Source organism: Pleurodeles waltl, chromosome 7 (genome assembly GCF_031143425.1).
Source record: "Pleurodeles waltl isolate 20211129_DDA chromosome 7, aPleWal1.hap1.20221129, whole genome shotgun sequence".
NCBI classification, from domain to species: Eukaryota; Metazoa; Chordata; class Amphibia; order Caudata; family Salamandridae; genus Pleurodeles; species Pleurodeles waltl.
This window is the reverse complement of record NC_090446.1, coordinates 815,420,121-815,433,823: the sequence shown is the minus strand read 5'-3', so window position 1 is coordinate 815,433,823 and position 13,703 is coordinate 815,420,121. Positions and strand designations below refer to the sequence as shown.

At 43.4% G+C, this 13,703-nt stretch overlaps 1 protein-coding gene across 1 annotated transcript in view; it reads left to right on the top strand.

The window, feature by feature from the left end:
* The window catches only part of LOC138245621 (teneurin-2-like), a 768,805-nt gene that overhangs the window by 243,378 nt on the left and 511,724 nt on the right, over positions 1-13,703 (top strand). The window lies entirely within an intron of this gene.

The following is a 13,703-nucleotide window of genomic DNA, read 5'->3' as shown; positions in this document are numbered from 1 at the left end:
TACCCAAACCGTGCGAGTCGTCCAGTAGGACTGCAAGGTGGGTTTCTGCACTAACCCCATTTTGAGCGTAAGGCCCAAAAATATCTTCAACTCCGCCAGCGAAGTGGGAGTCCACTGGCATGCCCTAGAACGGGGCCCTAGAGTGCCTCCGCACTCCTTCCGAAATTGGTCTGCACGCAAATTTGTTTGCTGCACAACTTTCTGAAGGAAGTCAACATCCAAAAATAGATAGATGTAGTCGACTGGCAAAAAGTTAGCTGTATCGACTTTACATCCAGTGTCACCAGTAAAAGGTGGAATTTGGGGCTGAACCAAACAGGGGGGCTGCCAAGAGAGCACTCTCTCTGTGCTTGCGGCAGCAAGCACGTGCTCTCTGGGTTCGGCTAAACCAATGTGGTCCCACTGCCCAGAATGTGCTTGCGAAGGGACAGCACGGATGTCGTCATTGTCTCCTTCAGACTCACTGGAAGAGGTGTCGTCGGATGGGACTCCGCCGACTGAAAAATCACTCCCAGAATCTGACCCATTGTCCTCTCCCTCAGATGCTGTCTCAGTGTTTGCTGTCTCAGTCTCTGAGCCTACATCAGAACTGTCCTCCATAACCCGAGTTAGGGCTTGATCAGCAGTCATCCGACGAGACGCCATCTCTGCAACTGGCTAAACTGTCCCTCTAAATTACTAGCCTACGTAGAAGGCACATAGTCACAAAATTGCTTGTGGGTATGTTTGTTGTGTACAATAGGAAATGTCGTCACCTTACCTTCGCTTCTTCTCCAATTCTGCAGATTCTCTGAAAACACTGCAAAAAACAAAAAAAGAATGTAGTACTTCACCTTACCACACACCCTGTGCAACAGTCATTTTTGTTGCTCTGCCTCCCATTACCTCCTCTTCAAATTCCCTCAGTACTACCCAGCAAAAGTGCCACTCATATCTCCATAGTCCCCCTGGCATAACATTTGTTTTAAAGCGCAGGTAACGCATGCCTTTACTAATCCACTCAGCTAAATACATATAAATGTATCTCCTTTGCAGCAGGACAATAAACCATCTGCTCTACTTTATGGCAACTGCCACTACAGAAAAGACATGCATGCATGCATATATATATATATATATTGTGTTAACAAGAATCTCACCGCACTCCACGAGGTTCAAATTGGCATCTTTTATTGCAAGCAACAGCCATGTACGCGTTTCGACTCTCAAGAAGTCTTGATCACAGTAAATGAGTCCCTCTTTCATTTTTTATACTTGCAATAAAACATGTCCATTTGAACCTCATGGAGTGCGGTGAGATTCTTGTTCACAAAATATTTTCGAGGTTGCTCTCCTCCATCACTGAGCACCGGCAGTGGAGTGCGCTGCGCAACAATCTTTTAACCAATTTGTGTTGCATATATATATATAATAATATATATTTAGAAACAAAGTGGTTGAAGGGTTGCTGGGCGGCGCACTCCACTGCCGGTGCCCAGTGACAGAGAAGACCAATCTCGAAATTATGTAATTTCAAAAAATTTCACAGCACTCCACGAGGTACAAATAAACGTGTATTTTATTGCAGTCAATAACCACCAACGTGTTTCGACTCACCAAGGAGTCTTGATCACGGTCCTCGTGGAGTGCGGTGAAATTGTTCACCATTATAAAACAACACACAAAAGAAAAACAAGCATTTACAATGCAATGGGTCTCGCATTTGCTCAAGTTAGAGCTATTAGCGTTATAAACTCCTAACCCAATTTTTCTAGCCACATAAATTGATAATTGAAAGTTAAACACTTTCACATAAGAGAGCCGATTCACAGCGCCACGGCCACCATGAGCATCAGGTGAAGAGATACACAAAAGGAAAAGAAGTTCGCTCACAGTTAAACGTAACAGCAAAAGTGCAATTAGCCATGTACCGGGGCAATGGCCAAGGCGGTAACAAAACCTCCCCAAGGAGGGACAAAGGTAAACCATTTACCAATGTAATCAAAGGATTTTTGAAGGGCAAGCCCACGAACGAGTGGTAGTGATGGGCGTTGTTAGAAGCCCAGATCCACACCAAGTCAGAAAAGCAGCGCATGGGCGCTGCAATGTTCGACCTGAAAAAAATAAAATATATATATATATATATATATATATATATGAGAGAGAGAGAGAGAAAACAAAACACTAATTTCACCTAACTTTCTTTTTCATACATGTGTGCTTGCCCTTGGCAAAGCACACATGTATTAAAAAAAAATGGCCCCATAGATGGTCACCCTAAGGGCTGACCACCAACGATTTTTTTTCTTTTTCTGTTTTTACTATTTTTACCCTGGGGGGGCAATCGGCCCCCCCAGGGAAAACTCCACATTTTTTTTTTGCCCCAGGGGTCGGCCCGTGTTCTGAGGGCCGACCCCGCCATTTTGATTTCCCTTTTTTTTTTTAAATGTGGGGGGCGCGATCGCCCCCCAAAACAGTTGAAATAATTATACTTTGCCCCGGGGGGGGGGGCAGCCCTTTTACAAGGGGGCCGACCCCCCCAAAAAAGATCTCTGGTGCCTAGTGGCCAGGAAACGGTGCAAGGGAGGCATCGATGGAAAGGGGAGAGCCTCCCCTTTCCATCGATGCCTCCCTGGCATCTGGGGAGGCCGTTTTGGCCTTTTCTTCCCCACCGGAGAACAAGAGAATGCTTACCTGCTTCTCTTCTTCTCCGGTGGGGAAAAACAGTGACGTCAGCGCACCACGCAGCGCGCTGACGTCACAAAGGGGCGGGAGGGGGGTGGGATGGAGACGCGGAAGATCTTCCGCGTCTCCTACGGGAATTTTTTTTTCAATAAAAATCCTCCGGTGCATTGCACTGGAGGATTTTTAACCCCCTCCCTGGTGTCGGCCACTGGTCGTGACCCGCACCAGGGAGGGAGTGTGGGCGTCGGCCACGCACCTAAAAGGTTAATTGCAAAACTGGTGCTGCTTTCTATATCTTAAAAGATATTTCCTGAAACATTGGTACAGATTTCTACAGCTATGCATGAGAGAATCAAGGTGTTGTTCTTGTTACATTCTTGCAACTTTTCATCCATTTTTTCTGCACCATTTGGTAGTTTCCTTTGCAGTGGCAGGTTGCACAGAGTTGATACACAATCCCACTAGTGAAAGGTCCTTGCTGAGGAAAGTTCTGGATTCTAGACACCTTCCCTGATTACCTGGAGTTGCTGGGAAAAACATGAGTGACTTTACAAGCATCAACAAGAAGTAGGTCATTGTCACCCGTCTGCCATTTTGGGGACCAGGAAAAGGAGACCAAGGCTTCCCAATAAAAGTGAGTGTTAGCCCAAATAAAAATTGCCTGATTTGGTTGCTTGCAGGATTTTCCACTAGCATGAGAGACTTCCATGGTAAGAACAGTATCCAACCAGCTGAAATGTGAATCCGTCACAACTTTCTAAATTGTGTCAATGGAAGAATTAGAGAACAACCCAAAAGACTAAGTTGTTCATTATGAGTGCCCCAGACCTGCACCTCCTAAATCCATACCAAGGTATCCATTAACTCGGGTGTTGCAAAGTTAGTAGATAGCGTAGAAGGAAACTTGAGCTTCCACTGAGACATGTTTTAAAAAGCTAAAAGCCCTGAAGACTCAAGACTAGTATGTGATGTTTGCTCACACCTTATAGTTCCTCTGGGAATAGTGACTTTGGTTAGTGGGCCCATTATGTAGGCCATTACTTTGTAATGAAGTCATATCTCCAAGCCTAGTACTTGTGAGAATAGTGAGGTTTCATCCCAGAAGTAAATCACCCTTAACTGGAACTTTGAAAGGGACTACATATCCCAGACTGCTTTGTGGCCCCGGGAGGCGGCCATTTTTTCCAGCACCTGCATCCACTTGAGCACATGAACGAGCGTTATATTACGTGTGGGGGCCCTTCGCGGCACAGGACGCGTGCAGGCCGTGCCAGGGCAAAGCCCGTCCACGCCCGTCGCAACCCAGAGGAGGCTGGGCTGTGCCACCCCCTAACAATTTTTCTAAGCATGCACCTTTGTCTCTTGCCCCTATTGTATCTTCTTGTAGGTATATCATTGAACTAACTTTTTATAGAACACTCATCCATCAATTATAGTTCAATTAGCAAAAGGAAAGCAATAGAAGGTGGGGCAGGGGCCGTGTTAAAAACTAAGTGGAAGAAACTTAACCATGCAGTCAATAACTGTGTTATGGACAGAATTGACAACCTTGTTGACGAATGTGAAGGAATCTTAACTTCCTCCCCGGAAAGCGGCCCCAATGGAACTGTGGGAGAGTGCTCCCCAGTCAGGAAGGGCGCTGATCATAAGAAAATTGCTGACATATTTGTAAAACGCAGCCAACAGGCTATGACCTCCACAGGGTAGGGGGAGGGGAGGGATGTCATCACCCACGCTCCCCATTATCAGCAGATAAGCCTCCAACTGATCCCAGCGACCCTATCCAGTGTGTCAACCGCTTTACCCCTTTAATAAATATCTCAGACTCACAGGACGACCCTGACCCATGCATCATGGTGGGTAGGTCAGTAGATGTAGATGTAAATGAGCACTCAGCCAAGTCAAATGCACAGCATATGTTATGCATACAAGATTTAAAGAGGGAGGTATCAGAACTTAAGCCTATGGTTAATTCCTTAACTGCAATAGTCAAGCAGCTAATTTCCCGAGACACAACGACTTCCATAAATCATTACCACAATCCAATGCCAAACCATTCAGATACCATGACGAAATTGCCCACAATGCTAGCAAATAGTTGTGCTGACCAATCTTTAGCTGATGCTAAGATCAAGAAATCCGATCAGCACCTCCACCCAATAGCTTAGGCGCAGGGAAGGCATTTAATGCCTGCTATCAAACTACAAAATCCACAAGCACTACTGTCCCTAAATACACTGCACTACCCATCACTGACCGACTCCAATCCACAAGGAGTGTTCTAATGGTCAATGTTCCCAAGCTACACCCACTGGCACAAAGAGAAGGGGGAGATTCCATTAGAAATAAGGCAATTCATTGGATTTGCCACTTAAAAGGCTGTTACTCTGTAATACGTGAGGATATAATTGATGCAGTAAGAAGGCCCAACCTAGGCACACACTTTGACATTCTACAGTTGACATTTAGGGATAGGAGTATGGTGGACAACCTGGTGGCCCTAGAAGCAAGGAGAAGTGCTCCAGGGCAATCCTGTATCCAGTTCAAATACCCTAGTCATCTCTATACTGTAGGGCTCGTCCCACCCACTGCCCAACAGGTAATCCATCTGCTCTTAGCGAGAATGATTAACTTAAAGCATCATCTGAAATACATGGTGAACTTCCCCCTGACTTACATGAAACAACTGTCTATAGTCTGGCTGTAGCCCCCAATATTGCCTCCGCAAGCACTCATGTTTCTTCTTCTCACAGATCCCACCAGACCACCCGTGATCCATTGCATAGCCGTGATAATATTGCACATTTTTTCCCCCATGACTCTCACTTATTACAGATAGCAAAGCATGAGAATACCACACGTAGGACCAGGTCAGGTGCCCCTGATGGCTATCATTACTCAATACAGGATTCGCTGGATTCAACCTCATCTGTTAAACCACCCTCTGGAAACCAAACTCTCAAATATGTCAGTGGATAGGGCTGCCCATCCAACCACCAGGGTACGACTTGTCTCATGGAATGTGGCAGGTCTGAGATCTATCCTCCCTCTCCCGTCCTTCACCTCCTTTATTGAGGAACACAACATATGTCTTCTTCAAGAGACATGGTCTACCGACCCACTCTTTCGAACTGGCAGGCCGTCTGGGGGTCTAGCCATGTGGACTAGAACATCACTAAACTGCCATACATCACAGCTATCCATTGATTCCCCCGACCTGCAAGGTCTTCGCCTATCATTTGGGGCTGATGCAGTTGTGATTATTTTTAACATCTATACCAGAGGGGTTGGGGGGGAGGTCGGGTTTCCAAAACCCTCTGCATTCTGGAGGCATTTTTGCAAAACTGTCCCCGGCCTTACAAAATTATTGTGCCAGGTGACTTCAACGTCACATTTGAACCTCTTGACTGGGATGATCTTGGGTCCACCCAAGAGGAGGATCAAGTATGGTCTATCCCTGCCCTGGATATCTCTCCCATTAAAAGGTGGTCACAAGTTGATGTTCAAGTAAAATCATTGACTATGGAATTTGGACTTAGGGCACTCAATGGCAGGACCAAATCAGACGTAAAGTATTGTCACACGTATTACAAAGTTAACCACACCAGTAGAATTGATTTTTGTCTAGTCGGCATAAGATTATGGCCTTTAGTCATTGACATGATGGTTATTGAGAGATCTGAAAGTGACCATAATGCTCTTTCAGTCCACTTGTCAGCTTTGAGTAATTACCTGCCATGATCAACACCTCAGTTAAAGCACCAAAGGGAATCAGTCTGGTTAATGACAAACGCCACCTAAAGTGGAACCAGGTTCTGGCTCGACCTACACTCATCGACGCTACTAACAACACTTTGAGGGCCACATTGACGGGCTTAGAGGTTGGTTCCGCAATTCCCAACAAGGAAATAAGCTTAACTCACACCTCATATTTCAAGGGTATTGCGGCCTTCTTCTCGGCTGACATAGCCTCTGATAGTATGAGGCTCAAGGGTAGGCATTGCTGGTTTAACAAAGAGTGCCATTCCTCAAGCAGCATGTAATCCAAGCTACCAAATCTAAGGCTGGAAATGCAATTAGCTCAGCCAGAAAGTCTTACAAATCAGCTATCGACAAAGCTAAACGTGAACAAGATGGCAAGTGGTGGGCTGCACTTAGTGTTGCTGCACAAGAGAGGAATTGCAGCACATTTTGGTCCCTGGCAGCGCACGGCCCTGCAAACAGCAAATTGAATATTACAACTAATATTGCACTAAAGGAGTGGGTAGACCACTTTAGTAGGTTGTATTCTTACAACCAGGATAGTTCTACCTCTCTACATAAGGACACTTGCCCAAATATTACCCTAACACCCACCCCTCCAGTGTTGCAACTATTTTCCAAAGCAGACATAGCATACTCTTTAGGCTCTCTAAAGCGTGGTATGGCACCTGTTGCGGATGGTATTCCAGCAGACCTATTTTTAACCAATATAGCAATCTGGTCAAGATATATCACCATCATAGCGAATGCAGTAGCATCTGGGGTGCCAATCCCTGAGTCTTCGAATGGGGCCATTGTTGTCCCAATTTTTAAAAAGGGCGACAGAAGCCTCCCCAGTAATTATAGGCCAATTAGCTTAATAGACTGTGTAAAGAAAGTGTTCTGTCATTGCCTTCTAGGTGAAATTCAAGACTGAATGATGGAACGCAACAGCCTTAATCCCCTCAAGACAGGTTTTCGCAAACAAATATCTACCATTGAGCAAGCCCTTAGTTTTCTGCTCTTATACTGGAAAACTGTTTTTATTGGTAAAGGTAACCTGTATGCTGCTTTTGTGGACTTGAAATCCGCATTTGATTTAGTACCCCGTAAAAAGCTGTAGGAAGTTCTTTGCCTAATGGGGAATCCCAAGCTCATTCTTGTATTACTAACTCGGCTCCATGAGGGTAACTATGCACATGTCAGGTGGGACGATAGGGGGCAGCTAATTGACAGAATTCAGGTGTCAAGGGGTCTGCGGCAAGGGTGTGTCCTTGCCCCCACGCTGTTTTCCCTGTACATAAATGATATCGTCCCCTCTTTACTCGGACTGGAGGCTGACGCTACATCGCTAGGCACACAGAAAATTATGGTCCTGTTCTTTGCAGACGATATACTCCTGATATCCAAGACCCCAAGTGGATTACGTAAACGTCTCGCATGTTTTGAGGAATTTTGCTCCACACGGGGACTTGAAATCAATGCCTCTAAAACGAAATTGATGATACTTAATCCACACAGATCATTTAGAGGAAAGTTTACTCTTGAGGGAACTCCTCTTGAAACGGTTGGCACTTTTAGTTTCCTGGGCATATTGTTAACTGAAAAAATGTCTTGCAAATTACATATTGTAAAGCAAGCACTGAAGTTAAAACAAACAACGAGGGTCTTAACAAAGGACTTTAACCTCTCGCATACCAAACCAATACACCCCACAATCCGGATATCTGAAACCAAGGCAGTAAGTTCAGCCATCTATGGAGCTAAACTTTGGGGCTTTGCCAAGGCCCAAGATATAAAGGTTTCTGAAAATAATTTCTTAAGAAATCTAGTGTCCCTCCTGCCAAGTGCTCCACTGTTTCCCCTTTTTAAAGACCTAGGCATGAAACACATTGACCACAAAGCCCACCTACGTCCCCTCTTGTATTGGCGGCGTCTTTGGACCACCCCAGAGCTTGCCTCCTTTACTATAGCCTTGCAGATCATCTTAGAAGCTGACCACTCTCATAGTATCCCCTGGTTCAGACACATCAAGGGGCTACTTTACTATTTGGGCTTAGAGAACTTTGGGATTCCCCAACCACTAATTCCTTCCCTTCAAAAAGTGATCTTAAAAAATTGTACTGGCATATGGTAGACTCTGAAGACATAAGGGTTGCTCTTCACTCTACACTATCATGTGACTTCACCAACCTAAAAGAGACGTGCAAATATGAGGCTTTCTGGGACCTAATCACGGTGCCAAGACAAAGGAAGTTGTACTTCCAGTTCCGTATTGGCATCCTGTCATTAAGACTATTTACTAGTCGCTGGTCACATGACGAAACAATCATCTGCCCAGCTTGTAAAGCACCCATTGAAAAACTCCCTCACGTCCTATTTGTCTGCCCTGCATACACTGCCTCACGCAGGAAATGGCTGGCCCCAGCTTGTAGACTGCTGGGAGTTCGCAGGTCCGACTTAGCTCTCCGATTCATAGATCAGACACTCGCCCTATGTTAGTGATTGCTGTTGCCAAGTTCCTTGGGACAAGTTGGATTGTCAGAGGGAAACTTCTATCTGTATAATGGTTTTAGCAAGAATGTATAAACTTACTCTGGGACTGTATTTAATTTTATTATTTTATCTAATCACATGTACTGTAGATATTTTATTTAATTCTGTGTAATTATTTATTGTTGCTGTGCTTTTGTGGCTCTTGTAGCCGAAATAAAGTTATTTTGACTGACTGACAAATCACCCTTATCAGCTATGAAAAGCTAGCTTTGTCCCAATTAGAACTTTTGTTGCCAACACTGACAGCTGACAGCTTCAACAGGATCCTGACTGCAGTGTATACAACTTGAAGTGACCTTCATTGGCTTCAGAATCTACCTGGCTCAGGTGAAAGTAAATGAGAATAAAAAAGAAAATGACATCCCATAATAAAACTCATGACTGATAATACCACCTCATTTGCATTTGGCCTGAAATCGCATTGCCTATAGCAAACATTGATTTTTAAATGGCAGTTTTTCACTGCTATTTCCTGTAAATATTTACAAATCCTATTTTCCAGTTGCCTTAATCCCAATGTACTCATTCTTTTCACCTAGTTATATTTCATGTATCTTTTTATTTTCGAAATGTGTTTGATAATTTTATTGTGATGTAATTTGTATTTTAACTTTAGTTGATTAGGCAGAAATTTCTCAATGAACTGTGTTGTAACCTACCAGTTATGCTTTATTGGTAGTTTCACCTCCTCACAAACAAGTAATACACTTTCTCACCCTGCAGATCCATCTTCTCTCAAATGCAGCAAAATGGCAATTCTGCATATAAAATTGGTCCTGTGTTATGTAGAAGCAACATCAGCTGAACATAATAGCTTCTGCCACCCTAATAAAACCTTTAGTGGCACAGGAGTTATCTGAGCATTTCTCAAGTTTTAAAGTTTTTCTCACATGGCAAGTTAAAATTAGAACTAGACTGTGGCATCCTTCTATTGCTCTTACTAAGAAACTATATAAAATATGTCAAAACATGTTACTTGTTGGGTGAGGAATGATCCTTCATTCACATTCAGGAAACAATAAAAAACATTCAGTCTTTAATTTGTTAGGATTTCTAGCAAGTCAATAACATCATTTGGACATATAAATACTTACAGTGCATGCTGACCCTACTCTTACTGAATACATCTGGTGAAGATATTATTGCTTTAAAACAAATTATTATTATTTTATTGAAATAGGGCTTTATACCAAAACCCTTTCTCTGTGAGTAGATGGTGCTTACTACCTATAAGTGAAGGCTTAATTCAGACTTTCTCATTTTTGTCACTGGTTTCCTCTATTTTAAGATTGGTTTAGGGATTTAATTTTCTACAAACCATTGCATAACATTGAACAGGGAAAGAATAATGGTTCATTGTAAAAATGATGAACTATGTCAACAAAATTTCTTTTTCCCTTACGACATATGCATTAGTGGAATTTTGAAAATAAATCAATGTTATACTAGTTATGTCAGAAGATTTTCATCTATATTATTTTATTTATGAACAAAGGTACACATTATAATAATTTGCATTAATTGCAAGTACTAACATGACATATTAGTTTGGCTTTTACCAATCGTTTTAATTGAAATTCTTCAGCCTATAATATGAATACATTCTTATTTTAATGATTGGATTTGCGTAGGCCTAACTCTTTGGGTCTTGTTTAAAATCCTTCAATAATGTAAATTATTTATAAGCATGAAATGAAAACAAACATTTCTTGATATTTTAAACTACAGTATTGTAAGAAATTGGGTTAGTAGATAATCCTTGACAGGCTGAACCGCTAAAGTCATTAAACTAACCTGGACCTTAGCCCCCGGTAGCAATGGCAGAGAGCAAACTGGTTTAATTCAAAGTCAACGTGTAAAATAGTTATGCAGTACCAAATCAGCAATAAAGTTAAAACACAGCATAATAAAATTCCCAATTTAGGAAAATAGAGAAGATTGTAATAAATAAATTGACATCCAATTGACCAAAATCCAGTCAAGAGACCTAGAGGTAAAGCTTCTTAAAGTTAAAAATAAAAATGGTTTTAAAAAGTGTTATGTACCAAATGTGGTCAACTGGTTGTGGTAGATTGGGTCTTAGGACCAATTTGAGGTTTACCATGATGGAACATGGGTCAGATTTAACAACCAGGTTTGCTCTGGCCGGAACTTTTACCTTGAGACATAGAGCCTCATTACGAGTTTGGCAGTCCGACTGCCAGACCACCATGTTGGCGGTCCTGAAAAGACCCTCATTTTGGTGGTCTCCTAGACCACCCTATTACGAGATACACATGCAGGACTGCCAACCAAAAAAGGCCGACCACCAGCAACGCGGAGACCTGGAAATATGGGGGCCGACCACAAGCTTTAACAGCACAGTGACCAAGCACTGACCATATTACAAGCCCAAAGTGGCTGGCACCCATGGTGGTCCGCCAATGGTGGTCCGAACCACGGCAGTCCGTGGTCTGCAAAGTCAAACACTAATGCACATTGGATGCATTTAAAAAAAGACAAGGCTGACATACATTGTCACACTAGACACACATGCAAAGGACACTATAAAACACACTCCTTCACACTCTGTAATCCTTTGCATCTACACTGCAACACACTGAAGCCAGAGTACATGTATCTTGAGGGCACATAGATTATACACCTCCAAATATTTCTCCATCCCACAGAACACCCTACACACACCCTTGACTATTCACCCCCATTGCACCTCGCCTGTTAATCAAGCCCCCTTCACCCCAATTTTCTTTTATTTTATTTTACCACCATGTCACGTCTTAAAAATCCCCATTTCACAGATGAAGAGTTAAGATTGATGGTGGATGAAATCATAAAAGCAGAACTATAATTGTTTGGAGCACAAGTCCAACATACTTCTCTCAGTAGGAAAATGGAAATGTGGGACAGGATAGTCGACGGAGTCGATGCTGTAGGCACCAACCTGTGCACTTGGAAGGACATCAGGAAGAGGTGGAACTACCTAAGGGACAAGGTCCATTCCCTGGTCTCCCAACACCAGCTGCAGGCCAAAACAACTGATGGTGGCCCTTGCACTGTCCCATTGCAGCTGCTACATTGGAAGGATAAGGTCCTGGACAACCTGCATCCTGAGGGTTTGACAGGAATACCTGGGGGAGTGAAGTCTGGTAAGTCACAACAACAAAAATATCACCAAAATGTAATTTCATGTATGAACATAAGTTACCTTTTGCCTCATTTACTGACACTCTATTCACCAGCCCAGTGTCCACCTGTCCAAATTCTTCCTTTTGGCAAATCACAATTGAAGTGTAATCACCTGGGGAGATAGCATCTGTACTGCATGTGTAGTTGAGAGACTGACATGATTACAACTCCCAGGAGCCACTATTCCTGTAACTACAAACACTACTACAGTGTTCGGATGATACTAGAGTTCTGTATGAACAAAGAGTAATTCAAGTGAAATCACCTGGGGGATGGCATTTGTACAGTGTGTGCAATTCAGAAAGTGAAATTGCTGCACCTACCAACAGACCCTGTGGCTATGACTTCAAACAACAGAACATGCTTCACATGCCCAAATACACCTGTCTGTAACCACTCAAATGCTCTGCACTCACCTGGGAGGATAACGTGTCTAGTTTTGGGAAATGGAGGGACTGACATGACTGCCAAGGCCACTGCTTTTGTGACTACAAACACAACCCTAGTGGATGCTTGCCAAAATACCAGTTTGTCAACTTCCAATTAAAGTCTATTTTCCTGGGAGGATACCATTGGTAAAGGGTGTGTAGTAGAGGCACTGCCCATGTTACAGCTCACAGCAGGCCCTGTTTCTGTCACTCCAGCCACCAAACCAGTGTACTCCTGGCCAAATACACCTGTTTGTCAAATCCAAAATGCAGTTTACTCACCTAGGGGGATACCAACTGTTAAGTGTGGGAAGTACAGGGAGTGGGCTGACTACTGCTCACTGTAGGCCATTTTTCTATCACTACAACCACCATACCAGTGTACCACTGGCCAAATACACCTGTTTGTGAAATTGAAAATACAGTTTACTCACCTGGGGAGATACCAACTGTTTAGTGTGTGACGTTCATGGACTGCGCTGACTACAGCTCACAATTAGCCCTGGTTCTGTCACTACAATCACCAGACCATTGTACCCTTGCCCAAGTACACCTGTTAGTCAAATCCAAAGTGCAGTTTACTACCCTTAGGGGATACCAACTGTTTAGTGTGTGAAGTATAGGAACTGGGCTGGCTACAGCTCATGTAGGCCCTGTTTTTGTCACTACAATCACCAGACCAGTGTACCACTGCCCAAACACACCTGTTTGTCAAATACAAAATGCATTTTACTCACCTGGGGGGATACCAACTGTTTAGTGTGTGAAGTATAGGAACTGGGCTGGCTACAGCTCACGTAGGCCATATTTCTGTCACTACAATCACCAGACCAGTATTCTCGTCTCCAAATACCCTCATTACGTAACCCACAAATGAAGTGTACCCACCTGGGAGAAAAACATTTGTCTAGAGGGGGAATTAGAGGAAGTGACATGAATGGGAAGGCCAGGAGGCACTGTTTCAGAAACTACAACTACAAGCCCAGTGGTCACTTGCCAAGATACTCCTGTTTGTTAAATCCCCCTTGAAGTTTATTCACCTTGGAGGTTAACATATGTTAAGTCTCTGCCAGTATAGAGTGTGACCTGACTTCATCTCCCAGCAGGCCCTATGACTGTCATTCCAAA